Source organism: Prionailurus viverrinus, chromosome X (genome assembly GCF_022837055.1).
Source record: "Prionailurus viverrinus isolate Anna chromosome X, UM_Priviv_1.0, whole genome shotgun sequence".
In the NCBI taxonomy this organism is placed as follows: domain Eukaryota; kingdom Metazoa; phylum Chordata; class Mammalia; order Carnivora; family Felidae; genus Prionailurus; species Prionailurus viverrinus.
In genome coordinates, this window is record NC_062579.1 from 108,567,701 (window position 1) to 108,572,939 (window position 5,239).

The window sequence follows — 5,239 nt, forward strand, 5'->3', positions numbered from 1 at the left end:
GTTATTTGTTTTTAATTTTTTTTTAATGTTTATTTTTGAGAGAGAGAGAGAGACAGAGACAGAGTGTGAACTGGGGAGGGGCAGAGAGAGAGAGGGAGACACAGAATCCGAAGCAGACTCCAGGCTCTGAGCTGTCAGCACAGAGCCCGACGCGGGGCTGGAACTCCCGAACCGTGAGATCATGACCTGAGCCGAAGTCCAATACTTAACCAACCGACTGAGCCACCCAGCAATGGCCAGGCCAATAAGAAACTGTCACAACTCAGCCAATGAGAAGCCACTCTACTTGGGACTCCCAGTGTGCTGCAAGGAACTTTTTGTAATAACGGCCTTCCCAGCTACCCCCTTTGCTCAATGAGAGGGCTTTCTTCTTTGTTCTCTGTACTTCCCTGGTTTTGTAGTAACTTGCATGTCCTGAGTTGCAGTTCTGCGCTATTCCTGAATGAACCCGTTGTTGCTGGTACAGTAACTGACAGCTTGATTTTTAAGGTTAACAGATACTACGAGTAGATCCTAGTAATTCCAGACTAATATGCAACATGCTAAACTATTCATCGTCACCTATTTTTGAAGACCTTCAAGAATACTGGCCGTGATTTAGCTTGGTGGCTATCAAGCGTAGTCACAATCAGAATTACCTGGGGTGCTTTAAAATATCCCGTTTTTATCATAGATATAACCTGCACACAGTTTTTAAAAAATTGAACAGTATAGAAGAGAAAAGTTTCACCTTTAAAAGCTTGTTTCTAGAGTCCAGAGGTAACCACTTGATTTCTTTGGGTTTTGGGTTTTGCTGATGATTAATACCATCACTCTAAATAACATGTTTACACTTCTATTTCTCACTTATTTTAAACTAGTTCTTGACTCTCAAGAAAAATGAAGGATTTAGCGTACATATGCCACATCTTTTACCTACTTCTGATTTTCCCCAAATTTTATTAGGTATATTTTTATGATATTCAGGACATTTTAGTACTTCCTTTATAACTTTATTTTTTTTTGTTGTTATTTATTTATTTTTGAGAGAGCGGGAGTGAGTGAGTAGGGGAGGGGGCAGAGCGAGAGGGAGAGAGAGAGAATCCCAAGCAAGCTCCACACTGTCAGCGCAGAGCCTGACGCGGGGCTCAAACCTCACAAACCGTGAGATCATGACCTGAGTCGAGATCAAGCGTCGGTCACTTAACTGACTGAGCCCCCCCAGGCGCCCCTATAACTTTACATAATATTTTTTAATTTTGTTTCTGGATCCATCGATTCTAGATAATATTTATCAACACTCATTTCAGAGACACTTCCCTATGCTCTCCCTCCTCCCACCTCCTCTGCCTTCTGTGAACCATCATATTACGTGTACATTGTTAAGCTCATAACAATAACCGCCTAGGCCGAGATTGGGGCTCCACCTCTTGTTATCTATGTAATCTTAGGCCAATGATTGAATGTCTCTGTGCCCTCAGTTTCCTCACCTGTCAAATGGAGATGATAACAGCAGTAGCTAACTTCACAGGGTTGCTGTAAGGTTAAGTGTTACTTGATTTGAAGTAAACAGTTCAAAGTACTTAAAACAGTATTGGGTACATAGTAAGTGCTTTTGAAGGGTTAAGCTAGAAAATAAGATAGCAAAATTAAACGTAAAATGAAATCTGTTTTGCAACTTGAATTAAATCCTCAGTATGCTCTGTCTATAACTTGATTTTAAAAAATAAAACGAGGGGCGCCCGGTGGCTCAGTCAGCTAAGTGTCTAACTCTCAGTTTCGGCTCAGGTCATGATCTCACAGTTTGTGAGTCTGAGCCCTGCATCGGGCTCCACACTGGCAGTGCGGGGCCTGCTTGGGATTCTCTCTCTCCCTCTCTCTCTGTGCCCCTCCCCTGCTCACGTGCTCTCTCTCTCTCTCTCAAAATAAACAAATAAACAAAAAATAAAACTAAAATGCAAAAGACCTGAAGAGACATTTCACCAAGGAGGGTATGTAGGTGGCAAATAGGCAGATGAAAATACGTTCAATATTATTAATCATTATAAAAACACCAATGAAAACCACAATGAGATATCACTATATATCTGTCAGAAGAGCAAAAATTAGTGAGAATAACAAATGCTGACAAAGGTGTGGTGAAACTTGCTCATTCATCCGTTACTGGTGGAAATGTCATGTGGTACAGCCACTCTGGAAAAGGTTGGGCAGTTTCTTTAATAAATTAAACACGCCAGCACTATACAACCCAGCAGTTGGACTGCTGGGCGCTTATCTCGGAGAAATGAAGTTTGAAGTTCACACCAACACCTGTACACAAATGTTCAGAGCAGATTTATCAGTAGTAGCTTCATTCATCAACCGGAAGCAACCCAGATGTCCTTCAACAGGTGAACGGTTAAACAAAGTGTGCTGCAGCCATATGAAGCAGCACGCTCAGCAATAAAAAGGAAGGAACTGTTGATAACAGGCAACAACCTGGATGGATCTCCAGAGAATGATGTCGAGTGGAGAAAGCCAACCCAGAAGGTTGCAGACTATCTGGTTGTATTTATATGCTTTACATACATTCCTGAAATTGTGAAGCTATAGAAGTGGAACAGGTGATTGGTTACCGTGGATTTGGGAGGGGAAAGGATGGGAGGGAAGAAAGTGTGGCTATAAAAAAGAAACATGGGGCACCTGGGTGGCTCAGTTGGTTGGGCGTCCGGCTTCGGCTCAGGTCACGATCTCGCGGTTTGTGAGTTCGAGCCCCGCGTCGGGCTCTGTGCTGACCGCTCAGAGCCTGGATGGAGCCTGCTTCAGATTCTGTGTCTCCATCTCTCTCTGCCTCTCTCCCACTTGTGCTCTCTGTCTCTCAAAAATAAATAAAGTGTAAAAAAAAAAAAGATAAGGGGTCCTGCGGTAATGGAATTCTTCTGCATCTTGATTGTATCGATGGCAATACTCTGTGATATTGTTTTATACTTTTGCAAGAGGCTGTTGGGAGAACTGAGTAAAGGATACACTGGCTGTCTATATTATTTCTCACAACTGCCTGTGAATCTTTTCTAAAAAAAAAAAAGGAGTTTAATTAAAGAACCAAACGAACGGCCTTCCCATTATTAACTTCCATGTAAATATTATTCACAGCAGGACCATGTAGTGTGATTGGACCTACAGAGAAAAAGATGTAATCATATGGCAGTAAAAAAGTGCTGCTGGTAGGAGAACCAAATGTCAAATGTCAAAGTCAAACGGATTATCTTTTTTTATACTCCCTCAATGGCTCACAAAGATGCCACATTTGAGCATGCTTCCTATTAGAACTGGAATCATCATACAGCTTTTTGTTCTCCTTCGAGTTCCTAATTGTGTTTCATTGTCAATCAAAAGCACACGGAAATGGCTTCTGGTGTCTTCGTTATTCAATTAGTTATATAGGTTGATTATGGAATTTGCACCTATCTTAAGGGTATTCTTCACTGAGCCCTTTGACTTCTTATTCTAATTACAACCTAATGCTTTCTTGGTCATCTGGGGATTTCTTTTATTGCTTTAAAATACAAATTTCTAGGCACCACCACAGATCTATTTAATTGGAGTTTCTCTGGCTGAGGTATGGCTGGGGTATGTGCATGTAAAAAAAAAAAAATTTTTTTTTTTGATAGAAAGCGCCGGTGGGCAACGGGCAGAGGAAGAGGGAGAGAGATGATCTTAAGCAGACTGCACACCCAGTGCAGAGCCCGATGCGAGGCTTGATCTCATGAGTGAGATCATGACCTGAGCTGAAATCAAGAGTCAGATGCTTAACGGACTGAGCCACCCAGGCACCCCTGTGCATTTTGTAACAGCTATGCCCCAGATGAGTTTGCTGATCAGATTTGAGAATTCATCTAGCTAATCTTCAGAGTCCTATAACTGATATTAGTAATAGTAATAATAGGTACTCTTTTTTTTTTTTTTCTTTTGAGGATTTGCTATGTTCTAGGCATCATTTTAAGAGTCAGTGCATGGTCTCATCTAATCTTTACACAAACCTATGAAGTAGGTACTAGAAGCATCCCTGTTTTAGAGAAAACTCAGTACCAGCAAAGTTAAATCACACCACTTTCAAGCTCCAGAGCCAGGATTTGAACCCAGGTTTGTCTGGCAATAAAACCTTGGAGTTGTTTAACCAATGAACTATGTCAATTTTATTTAATTTTATTATTTTTTAATCTTTATTTTGGAGAGAGAGAGAGAGAGAGCACACAAGCAGGGCAGGAACAGAGAGAGAGGGAGACAGAGAATCTGAAGCAGGCTCCAGGCTCTGAGCTGTCAGCACGGAGCCTGACGTAGGGCGCGAACCCACGAACTGTGAGATCATGACCTGAGCCGAAGTAGGACACTTAACTGGGCCACCCAGGCACCCCGAACTATGTTAATTTTAAAATGGATAGACTCAAGAGCCCCATGGAAAACATCTAGAGGTAAAACAACTTGGCATTGGAGCACAGGTAAAAGGAGTGTGTATTGTCAGTTAATTTTACAGCTAAAACCTGGCATCTTTTAATCAGTTAAATCAGTTAAGCAAGGTCATTCATTTGAGATACCATAAGTATGAATAATGGACCATGGATCAAATGGGAAAGCGCTTAGCAATTTCTTTCGGCCTCTGAATATTTTGGATGCTATAGAAACAGTCCACAAACCCTACCAATAAATATCTTATAAGTTTTCCCATGTTAGCGTCTTTAACAAAGGTTGTATCTATGGGTTATCTGTGACTTTCTCCCCACATTTTCTCTGGCTGCCATTTAGACAGGTGATTGGAGGTAGCTATACTAATTTCTGAGCATTTGAAATGGAATACCTAATTCAATAGTTGTTAGAAGAAATAAGACTAGCTTTCAATGGCTCAATCAATTGGTAGCGAAATACTGGAACCATATATTTTCCCACTGTGGAACTGGAGTCTTAACTTTTACAAATACCAAATAGGACTCAAAACCATTCACATTTAAGAAGCATGCCCTCATAGCTGTTCATATTCTGATATGGACTGATCTCCAAGATCTCTCAGGTTCAGAACCAAAATAGTGTATGTATTATGCCACCATTTATGGCAAAAGAGGGGGCATGCATATTTGTATTTGGTGATAAATACATTAAAATCTCTGAAAGGAAAAAAAAAGAAAAAAACGTCTGAAAGGATACATAAGAAGAAAACAAAAGAAACACGCCCTAGTGAAGGGTGCAAAAAATGTTTAAAATCTAAATTTAAATTGTTAACGAAATG